The following is a 13205-nucleotide window of genomic DNA, read 5'->3' on the forward strand; positions in this document are numbered from 1 at the left end:
GCAAGAAAGATGGCGGACTCCATCCATGCATTGATTACAGGGGGCTGAATGAAATTACGGTTCGCAACCAATACCCGTTGCCATTGTTGGATTCCGTGTTCACCCCCCTGCATGGAGCCAAAATCTTTACTAAGCTGGATCTTAGAAATGCGTATCACCTGGTTCGGATCCGGAAGGGAGACGAATGGAAGACGGCATTTAACACCCCGTTAGGTCACTTTGAGTACCTGGTCATGCCGTTCGGCCTCACCAATGCCCCCGCGACGTTCCAAGCCTTGGTTAACGACGTCTTGCGGGACTTCCTGCACCGATTCGTCTTCGTATATCTGGACGATATTCTCATCTTTTCTCCGGATCCTGAGACCCATGTCCAGCATGTACGTCAGGTCCTGCAGCGGTTGTTAGAGAACCGACTGTTTGTGAAGGGCGAGAAGTGCGAGTTTCACCGCACGTCTTTGTCCTTCCTGGGGTTTATCATCTCCTCTAACTCCGTCGCCCCTGATCCGGCCAAGGTTGCGGCGGTGAGAGATTGGCCCCAACCAACAAGCCATAGGAAGCTGCAACAGTGCCTCGGCTTCGCTGATTTCTATAGGAGGTTCATTAAGGGCTACAGTCAGGTAGTTAGCCCCCTGACAGCCCTGACCTCTCCAAAAGTCCCCTTCACCTGGTCGGATCGGTGCAAAGCCGCGTTCAAGGAGTTGAAACGACGGTTCTGTACTGCTCCAGTTTTGGTGCCGTCCGACCCTAGCCACCCGTTCGTGGTTGAAGTGGATGCCTCTGACTCAGGGATAGGAGCCGTGCTATCCCAGAGCGGAGAGACCGATAAGGTTCTTCACCCGTGTGCCTACTTTTCACGCAGGTTGACCCCGGCTGAACGGAACTATGACATCGGCAATCGAGAACTCCTTGCGGTGAAAGAGGCTCTTGAGGAGTGGAGACACCTGTTGGAGGGAGCGTCTGTGCCGTTCACGGTTTTCACTGACCATCGGAACCTGGAGTATATCAGGACCGCCAAGCGGCTGAACCACAGGCAAGCCCGTTGGTCACTGTTCTTCGGGCGTTTTGACTTCCGGATCACCTATCGCCCCGGGACCAAGAACCAGAGGTCAGATGCCTTGTCCCAGGTACACGAAGAGGAGGTCAAAACTGCACTGTCGGATCCACCGGAGCCCATCCTGCCTGAGTCCACTTTCGTGGCCACCCTCACCTGGGACGTGGAGAAGATCGTCCAGGAGGCCCTGGCACGGAGCCCGGACCCAGGAACAGGTCCGAAGAATCGCTTGTACGTCCCACCAGAGGCCAGAGCTGCAGTCTTGGACTTCTGTCACGGTTCCAAGCTCTCCTGTCATCCAGGGGTGCGAAGAACCGTGGCAGTTGTCCGGCAGCGCTTCTGGTGGGCGTCTATGGAAGCCAACGTCCGGGAATAGATCCAGGTATGCACCACCTGTGCCAGGGGCAAGGCAGACCATAAAAGGTCCCAAGGACTTCTCCAGCCGTTACCTGTGCCTCATCGCCCCTGGTCCCACATCGGCCTGGATTTCGTCACCGGCCTCCCGCCGTCCCAGGGCAACACCACCATCTTCACGATAGTGGACCGATTCTCCAAGGCAGCCCACTTCGTGGCCCTCCCGAAGCTCCCAACAGCCCAGGAGACAGCAGACCTCCTGGTCCACCACGTCGTCCGTCTGCATGGGATACCCACCGACATCATCTCGGATCGTGGTCCCCAGTTCTCCTCACACGTCTGGAGGAGCTTCTGCCGGGAACTGGGGGCTACTGTGAGCCTCTCGTCCGGGTATCATCCGCATTCCAATGGACAGGCAGAACGGGCCAATCAGGAATTGGAGCAAGCTCTGCGCTGTGTGACATCCGCACACCCGATGGCCTGGAGTAAACATCTGGCCTGGATCGAGTATGCGCATAACAGCCAGGTGTCCTCTGCCACCGGCCTCTCCCCATTTGAGGTGTGTTTGGGGTATCAGCCCCCGTTGTTTCCCGTGGTGGAGGGAGAGGTCGGTGTGCCCTCGGTCCAGGCCCACCTGCGGAATTGCCGTCGGATGTGGCGCTCCGCCCGTTCTGCCTTGTTGAAGGCCCGGACGAGGGCGAAGACCCATGCAGACCGCCGGCAATCCCCGGCCCCTGCTTACCAGCCCAGGCAGGAGGTGTGGCTTTCCACAAAGGACATCCCCCTCCAGGTGGACTCCCCGAAACTTCAGGACAGATATATCGGACCATTCAAGATCCTCAAAGTCCTCAGTCCTGCCGCAGTGAAGCTCCAACTCCCGGCTTCACTGCGGATCCATCCGGTTTTTCACGTGTCACGAATCAAACCTCACCACACCTCACCCCTCTGTGCTCCCGGACCGGCGCCGCCTCCTGCTCGGATCATCGACGGGGAGCCGGCTTGGACGGTGCGCCGGCTCCTGGACGTCCGTCGGATGGGCCGGGGGTTACAGTACTTGGTGGACTGGGAGGGGTATGGACCCGAAGAACGCTCCTGGGTGAAGAGGAGCTTCATCCTGGATCCGGCCCTCCTGGCCGACTTCTACCACCGTCACCCGAACAAGCCTGGTCGGGCGCCGGGAGGCGCCCGTTGAGGGGGGGGTCCTGTTGTGTGGGCCGCCAGAAGAGGAGGTACTGCTGGCCCACCACCAGTGGGCGCCCTGCCTGAAGCCCGCACTTCAGGCACGAGAGGGCGCTGCAGCCACGGACACAGCCGGGGGTGACAGCTGTCACTCATTATCTCTTGACAGCTGTCACCCATCTACTCAACATCATCTCACTCCATAAAGACCAGACGTCATCTCCACCTCATTGCCGAGATATCGTACTTCGTTGGAGGTAATATCCTCAGCCATTTGTGTTGCAACATATCTGTATATTGTGAGTGTTTGCAGGAGTACCGGTCCCTCTTTCTGTGGAGGCTGAGTGAGTGCAGGACGGCACTCTTTTCCCCTGAGGAATCACTGCGGTACTCTGCAACATATTGAGTGAGAGGTGGAGGTGGCATTCCCACCGTTGTTGTTACGGGGTGTACACACACCCACACTTGACTGTCTTTGTTCTCGCCAGCAGTACCAGATCCGACAGTCGGGGACGGTGATCACCTGGGAATTCGGGACTTGGCGGCTCCAGTATTCACCAGGTTCGGTGGCGGCGGAAATCGTGTGGTTCCGGCTCTTCTCAGGACAGACGTCTTCTATCCTCGAGCCTGCCCACACGTCACCTTTGTGGATTGACTGTAATCATATTCTGAGATTGTCTGTATGTTCGTTGTGCACCTTCACAACATTAAATTGTTAATTTTTGGCTCATCTATTGACCGTTCATTTGCGCCCCCTGTTGTGGGTCCGTGTCACTACACTTTCACAACAATGGACTGTAGATGATGGAATCCCTAAATTCCTTGCAATTGAATGCTGAGAAACATTGTTCTTAAACTGTTGGACTATTTTTTTCACACAGTTGTTCACAAAGTGGTGATCCTTGCCCATCTTTGCTTGTGAACAGCTGAGCCTTTTGGGGATGCTCCTTTTATACCCAGTCATGACACTCACCTGTTTCCAGTTAGGTGTTCTATGAGCATTCATCAACTTTCCCAGTCTTTTGTTGCCCCGTCCCAACTTTTTTGAAATGTGTTGCAGGCATCCATTTCAAAATGAGCAAATATTTGCACAAAAACAAAAAAGTCTATCAGTTTGAACATTAAATATCTTGTCTTTGTTGTGTATTCAATTGAATATAGGTTGAAGAGGATTTGCAAATCATTGTATTCTGTTTTTATTTACATTTTACATAATGTGCCAACTTCATTGGAATTGGGGTTGTAGATGAGGAGCAGGTGAGCTTGATTAGGTGGAGGCAGAGTTGGAAGCAAGGTCAGCCACACCCAGCCCAGCACACAGGCCTGCACATAGACAATGAACACAGAGACAGGGACAACAGTGGGGCAGAACCTAACAGCAAAAGCCTATCTCCTGTCAGTGGCATTGAATGTTTCCACACACACATAAACATGCACACACACACACATGTACTGTTACATGCTTCCTATGCATAAACCAATTCACATCATTTATTACACTTAAACCTCTGAAAAAAGCACAGGAGTATTCTAAAAAAAAGCTTTATGGCTTCAGAAACATCTTTAATGTTATTTCATAGCAGCTATCAAAAAAAGCTATGCAAACGTCTGTGCAGGCTTATGGTTAATATAGTTTTTGTACATTGCTGTGCCAGTGAATAACAGTGCTCTCCACATCATTTCAATATGTATTCTTCGATGCCAGAAAGCCATTAGTTTCAATTAAATCAGGGAGGCAGCTCTCCTCAGCCAAGACACTGCTGTGTTATTAGTGACATTTCTCTGCTCCATTTCTTGCAGTGTTGTGCATTTTACAATTGAGTTTGGTAGCTTATAATAGTCTGTTCCATACATGCACTACAGCTCTGAACCTATCTATTTTCGCAGTAGCAGGTCCTAAACTTTGGGACTCGCTGCCCCTTGACTTGCATGCCATCTCAGATCTGCCCCTTTTTACAACAAAACTCAAAACATATTTGTTTAGATGTGCTTTTGATACTTAGTCTTTTTAGACTTGGGAATAAAATGAATCCGTGTTCCTCTTTTTAACTATATTTTAAATGTGATTTTTATATGTACAGCGCTTTGGTCAACTTAGGTTGTTGTAAGGCGCTTAACAAATAAAATTTGATTGATTGATTTGATTGATCTAGACATTACACCAAGAAGCTGTAAAAAATATTTAAAATATTTTGCATGTTTACATCACAAAAAATGTGTGTGATCAAAAATAACAAAGGACCGAGAAATGAACCTTGTGGAACCACACATTGAACTGCAATATAGCAAGAGGTGGTTTCATTCAATTCCACATATTGTTTTCTGTAAATTAAATAATAGAAACATTACACATACTGGTTAACCAGCTATATAAACATTACATAGCCGGTTAGTCTGTGTTTGATATTTGAGTCATCAGCAAATACACTCAACAAAAATATAAATGCAACACTTTTGGTTTTGCTCCCATTTTGTATGAGATGAACTCAAAGATCTAAAACTTTTTCCACATACACAATATCACCATTTCCCTCAAATATTGTTCACAAACCAGTCTAAATCTGTGATAGTGAGCACTTCTCCTTTGCTGAGATAATCCATCCCACCTCACAGGTGTGCCATATCATGATGCTGATTAGACACCATGATTAGTGCACAGGTGTGCCTTAGACTGCCCACAATAAAAGGCCACTCTGAAAGGTGCAGTTTTATGACACAGCACAATGCCACAGATGTCGCAAGATTTGAGGGAGCGTGCAATTGGCATGCTGACAGCAGGAATGTCAACCAGAGCTGTTACTCGTGTATTAAATGTTCATCTCTCTACCATAAGCCATCTCCAAAGGCATTTCAGAGAATTTGGCAGTACATCCAACCAGCCTCACAACCGCAGACCACGTGTAACCACACCAGCCCAGGACCTCCACATCCAGCATGTTCACCTCCAAGATTGTCTGAGACCAGCCACTCGGACAGCTGCTGAAACAATCAGTTTGCATAACCAAAGAATTTCTGCACAAACTGTCAGAAACCGTCTCAGGGAAGCTCATCTGCATGCTCGTCGTCCTCATTGGGTATGGTATGGGCAGGCGGCTGTTATGGACGAAGAACACAGGTGCATTTTATTGATGGCATTTTGAATGCACAGAGATACCGTGATGAGATCCTGAGGCCCATTGTTGTGTCATACATCCAAGAACATCACCTCATGTTGCAGCAGGATAATGCACGGCCCCATATTGCAAGGATCTGTACACAATTCTTGGAAGCTGAAAATGTCCCAGTTCTTGCATGGCTGGCATACTCACCGGACATGTCACCCATTGAGCATGTTTGGGATGCTCTGGACCGGCGTATACAACAGCGTGTACCAGTTCCTGCCAATATCCAGCAACTTCGCACAGCCATTGAAGAGGAGTGGACCAACATTCCACAGGCCACAATTGACAACCTGATCAACTCTATGTGAAGGAGATGTGTTGCACTGCATGAGGCAAATGGTGGTCACACCAGATACTGACTGGTATCCCCTCCCAATAAAACAAAACTGCACCTTTCAGAGTGGCCTTTCATTGTGGACAGTCTAAGGCACACCTGTGCACTAATCATGGTGTCTAATCAGCATCTTGTTATGGCACACCTGTGAGGTGGGATGGATTATCTCAGCAAAGGAGAAGTGCTCACTATCACAGATTTAGACTGGTTTATGAACAGTATTTGAGGGAAATGGTGATATTGTGTATGTGGAAAAAGTTTTAGATCTTTGAGTTCATCTCATACAAAATGGGAGCAAAACCAAAAGTGTTGCATTTATATTTTTGTTGAGTGTAGAATGAAAATAAGAGTTGTATTGGCTTCAATAAGATCATCTTGTTGCTCGAGAACAACAGATGACTTAGAATTGGTCTACAGTGGGGGTAAAAAAGTATTTTGTCAGTCCCTGATTGCGCAAGTTCTCCTACTTAGAAAGATGAGAGAGGTCTGTAATTTTCAACATAGGTACACTTCACCTATGAGAGACAAAATTGGAAAACAAAATCCAGGAAATCACATTGTAGGATTTTTTTTTACAAATTTATTTGTAAATTATGGTGGAAAGTAAGTATTTGGTTAATAACAAAAGTTCAACTCAATACTTTGTCACATAATCTTTGTTAGCAATGACAGAGGTCAAACATTTCCTGTAAGTCTTCACCAGGTATTTTGGCCCATTCCTCCACCCAGATCTCCTCTAGAGCAGTGATGTTTAGGGCCTGTCGCTGGGCAACATGGACTTTCAACTCCCTCAACAAATTTTCTATGAGGCTGAGGTCTGGAGACTGGCTAGGCCACTACAGGACCTTTAAATGCTTTTTAGGGAGCCACTCCTTCGTTGCCTGAGAGGTGTGTTTGGGATCATTGTCATGCTGGAAAACCTAGCCATGTTGCATCTCACTGATGGAAGGAGGTTTTGGCTTAAAATCTCATGATACAAGACCCTGTTCATTCTTCCCTTAACACAGATCAGTCATCCTGTCCCCTTTGCAGAAAAACAGCCCCAAGGCATGATGTTTCCACCCCTATATTTCACAGTAGGTATGGTGTTCTTGGGTTGCAACTCATCATTCTTCTTCCTTCAAACACGACGAGTTGAGGTTTTACCAAAATGTTCTATTTTGGTTTCATCTGACCACATGATATTCTCCCAATCATTTTCTGGATCATCCATATGCTCTCTCGCAAACTTCAGATGGGCCTGGACACGTACTGGCTTAAGCAGGGGGACACGCCTGGCACTGCAGGATTTGAGTCCCTCTCTGTGTAGTGTGTAGCCTTTGTTACTTTGGTCCCAGCTCTCTGCAGGTCATTCATCAGGTCCCTCCGTGTAGTTCTGGGATTTTTGTTCACCGTTCTCATGATCATTTTGACCCCATGGGATGACATCTTGCGTGGAGCCCCAGATCGAGGGAGATTATCAGTGGTCTTGTATGTCTTCTATTTTTCTACAATTGCTCCCACAGTTGATTTATTCACACCAACGTGCTTGACTATTGTAGATCAGCCTGGTGCACATCTACAATTTTCTTCCTGGTGTCCTTCCACAGCTCTTTGGTCTTGGCCATAATTGAGTTTGGAGTCTGACTGTTTGAGGCTGTGGATAGGTGTCTTTTATACAGATAATGAGTTCCAACAGATGCCAGTAATACAGGTAACAGGTGGAGGACAGAAGAGCTTCTTAAAGAAGAAGTTACAGGTCTGTGAGAGCCAGAAATCTTGCTTGTTTGTGGGTGACCAAATACTTATTTTCCACCATAATTTACAAATAAATTATTTAAAAAACCTACAATGTGATTTCCTGGATTTTTTTTCTAATTTTGTCTCTCATAATTGAAGTGTACCTATGATGAAAATTACAGACCTCTCTCATCTTTCTAAGTAGGAGAACTTCACACAGGGACTGACTAAATACTTTCCCCCCACTGTATGTTGTACCACATATTGAACTGTACTATAGCAAGACCTGTTTTCATTCATTGCCACATATTGATTTCAGTAACTTAAATAACAGAAATGTACCATAATAGAAACTGTGTGTTTGCATTGTCCATTAACACCGCACTGATTAATTTAGGTTTATCCCAAGTGAAAAGATGACGCCCCAAAACATCTAAAAATAGAACCTTGGTTGAAAAATACTGGAGTTTTCCTTTAATATTCGCCATTTTGCCTGTTTGTAAGTTATCATCTTAATAATTAAACTGTAACACCTCAATAGCCTGCTCTATTTTGGAGTTCTAAACCTTGCTTAACACATGGAAAAACAGGTTAGTGCATGAGACATTCTTAAAATATCATGTACAACCTCAGTATGTTTTTTTTTTCTATTGTAAATCTGAATTTAAAAAACCCATAATGGGCACTTTGTAGCAGTCTGAGGAAACATTAAATTTCTTGGAACGAATCAGCTCCATCCACTGTGCAGTAAATTCACCTCTGAAAGATGTTACCCACAATGACAATAACCCAAGGCACTTCACTTGGTTACATTGATCTGTGTGACTGTAGGAGCACAGTGACCCTCATGTTTCTGCGAAACAGAGGGGCCTTGGGGGAAGAGCAGGAGACAGAGTTGGGTCTCTGAGGACGTAAGGGGTCAGGATTGACAGATTTTGCTATTTGGAGGAATTTCCACAGCCAGTAAAAGTTTTCATCGCCTCTGGCACCTGACATTTCTAGGTGTATTTTATAGATATGGCAAATTTCAAACAGAAATGTGTGTTTGATACACCCTGAGTGTTTATTTATTTATTTCATGTTTTATACCAAAACATATATATTTTTGTCCCTTTGTGCAGTTATAAATTTGCAGTAAGGTACTACTCTTTGTTTACTGTATTGCATAACTGTCAGCTTAAGTTGCTTCCTGACTACAGTTCTGCCTCCACCACCTGCTCTCCCTGTTTTTCTATGAGCTACTGGTATATTTCTATATTTTCTGCATCTGAATAGTATTTGAAATCATATCTAAGAAATCAGTCAACATGGCTGTATATTTGTTCAAACACACTAAGGTGTTTCCGCGTGGTAAATGTTGCAGTGTAAAATAGACTCTTGGCAACACGTGGCTTTAACACTGTAAGTTTGCTTCTGTCTTGGTGCTTTCGCTGTGGAGTTTGCATGTTATCCGCATGTTTGCATGGGCTCCGTTTGGATGCTCCGGCTTCCTCCCACCACCAAAGACCAAGCTAAGTGAACTGGAAACTTTAAATTGTCTGTAGGTGTGAGTGTGACTGTGTTTATCTGTCCGCATGTGCCCCTGTGATAGACTGGGATAGGCTCCAGCTCGCCTGTGACCCTGAATTGAAATACGTAAGTTGGTATAGAGAAGGAATGATTGAATTCATTAGGTTATCAGCGGTCTTAAAAACAGGAAATACCCCACTGACAAACAAACAGACAAGCAAACATCAAAATAACTGTCAGGTCTTTTCTGTGCCTGTTGCTTTAAATGGAAAGGAGCTGAGCTCCAGACTGCTTCGTGGATGTGTCTCACAGAGCAAGCACACATTCAGAAGAGGTTTTTGGAAGCCTAAAACAAGCCATTTGATGTGTCATTGAGGTGTGGCAGGCACACTCAGACTTTTGGGTAGATATTATAGCGCAGCAGATAAATGAAACAATCATGCAAATGGTGATAAAAGCATCAAATTCGGCAGAAATACTCCTTAGACACTCTTTTAAGGGTCAATTGAAGAATTACACAGAGGTCAAAATTAAAAGATGCTCCAATCATATTGAAAAATATTCCACATTATTTGCCTGATCATAAAGATTCCAAAAAGGTATAGTTTAGACCAGTGATTCTCAACCGGGGTGCCGCGGCACCCTAGGGTGCCGTGGGCAATTATCAAATATCACCATTATCGGGTGTATGTGCTGTAATAGTGTGGCAGATGATGTAATGCTCTTTTATTCCAGTAGATGGCAGCAAAGCACTGTACTATAGTATAATAGAGAGTCGAGTTAGTGCTGCGTGACACGTGACACATGTAGGGCTGTCACAATTATTACAATATTCGTCAATCGCGATTATTTTTCATATTCGCGATTATTTTTCATATTCGCGATTACCGTGAATTACTTATTTTATCCACAAAGCATAAAACGACTCAGAATCTGATGTCATTGTGCTGCAGCCTCACTCTCATCTTAAGGCGGGACAATAACATGGAGGCTGAAGAGCGATCCGTCCTACCGTTTGGATATAAGATGGCCGATTTAAAACAGTGGCCGTCTTCTTCAAAAGTCATCTAAAATGCGGAGCTGTCGGTGTGTGTGTCTGTGTGTGTGAGTGTGAGTGTGTGTGTGTGCCCATGCGCGCGCGGAGTCAACAGGCTGCAGACTGCGAGGGAGGGGGTGCGTGAGGGAGATTCCTGAATGCAGGCGCGACACGTTACAGTCTGAGAACCATCAGTGCGCAGCGAGCGTGGAGCAGAGAGAGGATTTTAACCCGAGTGAACATGTTAACAAAACAAAACGTGAAGCTGCTTTTACTTCTCTCTGAACTTTCTCTAAAGGTGTGATTCTGCCGTTACCGTCCTGTTCACACCATGTGCGCGTTGTATGCTGAATTTATGAGATCATGAGATGAAATAAACGGTCAAATATCTTTAAAAACATACAGTATTTAAAAATGAGAATATATGAATGAACTGAGCCACAAAAAAAAAACAATGTTCAGATGCACAGATCACAAAAAGCAGGTGAGAACTCTGAACTTTAACAGCTGTTATTTTCCAAAGGTATTTATTTGTTCAATCTTGAGCTTAATGTAGTGTTTAAGCACAAAGCGTGACTGATGAGGAGAAACAATTTCAGAAATGCAACAGAAACAACCACAAATCAGAAAAAGTTGGGACTATAAAATGAAGATGAAAATAAAAATGTTGCACCATTCCCAGTTTCTCCACTCAGAGAAGCCAAACATTCTTCTAGAGTTGTGTAATTATACTACAATAGTAGAATATAAAGAAGGGGAAAAAAGAAAAAAAAAATAGACAATATATTCGTCAATCGCAATTATTTGTCTGACAATTAATCGTCTCCAGGAATTCCTAATCGTGACAGCCCTAGACACATGATGACTACAGCGTGAATCTCAGCTGCTCACGGAGCATGGCTCCTCTGGGGAAGGAAAAACCGCATTGGCTGTGGAGGTGTGCGGGGAAGGCGGCCTGACCTCCATTGATGTCACCGTGGTCAGACTTGGGCCTTCTTGCTCACAACTGGGTTCGCTGAAGGCAGCCTCTGCGCTCCGTGAATATTAGAGTGGCAGATTATTGTGAATAAAAGTGTCGACACGTCTAAAAAAAACACTTGAGATCAGAGCACAAAATGCTTGAGGATTTTCGAAATGCGGTGTTTTCTGTATTGATTTTCTATTGCGATAATTGGGTTTCGCGCAAAACCAGAGGTAATAGAATTATAATATTATTTTGGTTGGTGGTGTGCCGTAGGGTTTTGTAAATATAAAAAGGGTGCCGCAGCTCAAAAAAGGTTGAAAATCACTGGTTTAGACTATCTGTGACTGAATTCTATGGAGTTACGGGACAAAAAACAGCAAGAATGGTGACAAAGCTCAGTTTCATTTTGTACAGGGGTCAAAAGTTATAATTGCTCCAATTTTGGTAAAAAGTGATGCAAATTATTGGTTGAGCTAATAGGATTAATAAATGGAATAGTTTTGCTTGGTCTCCAAAGTAAAGGTCAAACAAGGTCTACGTCTATTGGATTCTATGACATGTGACATATGTTACCCCGTAACATATGTTACATGGTTACATGGTCCAGACTGTTCCTTTTTAAAACTGTGTTAACTCAACTACTAATTTGCATGACTTTTTAACAAAATTGGAGCAACTTTAACTTTTGACCCCTGTACAAACCGACACTGACCTGTGTCACCATTCTTGCTGTTTTTATCCCATAACTCCATAGAATTCAGTTACAGACCGTCCAAACCATACCTTTTTGGAATCTTTATGATCACGCAAATAATGTGGCATAGGTTTCAATAAGATTGGAGCATCTTTTAATTTTGACTCCTGTGTAATTCTTCAATTGACCTCTACCTGAACGCCAACTGAAAATTCAAGTGGCCAATCTGTTTTTTCAAAAGAGGATTGTCTGAGGACTATTTCTGCCAAATTTGATGCTTTTATCACCATTTGCAGGATTCCGCTCTAAATATTGTCTTATCGGCTGCACTATTAAAAATGAAACCCCAGCGAGATTTAGTCCTATAAAGCTACCGATTAGGTAATACCCGAGCTTCTGCAATATGACCATATTTTAACCCTTAAACAGGCCCTGAAGCCCACAGGTGTTGACCTAAAGCTGATGAGAGTCTACAACCCCCGTGGACAGGATACTAGTCTGACACAGGTTACGTGCTGAGCCACAGCCGGTGTCTCCAACTGAACGGTCCCCTCTAAAAATCGGTCCGCCTTGCCTTCACTGCGCCTTCACGGCACCTTCACTGCACATGTGTCATTTCGGAGCATCGGCAGCATTTCACCGATTATCGCCTCGTTTATACTTAAAACTAAACTACACTCCAGTCATTATCTACCTCAGCGACAGATATCTGAAACTTTTGTACAATGATTGTTTCCACATAAATTCTGCATTATTTCATAATCAGATGACAAATTAAAACCTCTTGAACTCAGTTTTAAGCAGAAACGAGGCTGGTTTAAGCAGAAATGAGGTGAAAATTGGTGAGTCGCTACCCTTACCAAAAAATAGTACTGATAAGTATATAAAAAGTAAACTGGAAGTATACTTGAAACATACTTGTATGTACTACTTTTTGGTAAGGGGACATATGTCAGACTCAGATGTGCTGTTGTGGCGCTCTGATTGGTTCCCCGTCTTTTATGATGAAATAATGCTGAATTTATGTGGAAATAATTGTTGTACAAAAGCTTCAGATATCCGTCACTGAGAAAGATGATGACTGGAGTACAGTTTGAAGCAGAAGCGAGGTGATATTCACTGAATCGCTGTTGAGGCTCCGAAATGACGCTGCTGATGCTCCAAAATGATGCATGTGCCGTGAAAGCAGGGCGGACCAATTTTT

This window comes from Thalassophryne amazonica, chromosome 14 (genome assembly GCF_902500255.1).
Source record: "Thalassophryne amazonica chromosome 14, fThaAma1.1, whole genome shotgun sequence".
NCBI lineage: Eukaryota > Metazoa > Chordata > Actinopteri > Batrachoidiformes > Batrachoididae > Thalassophryne > Thalassophryne amazonica.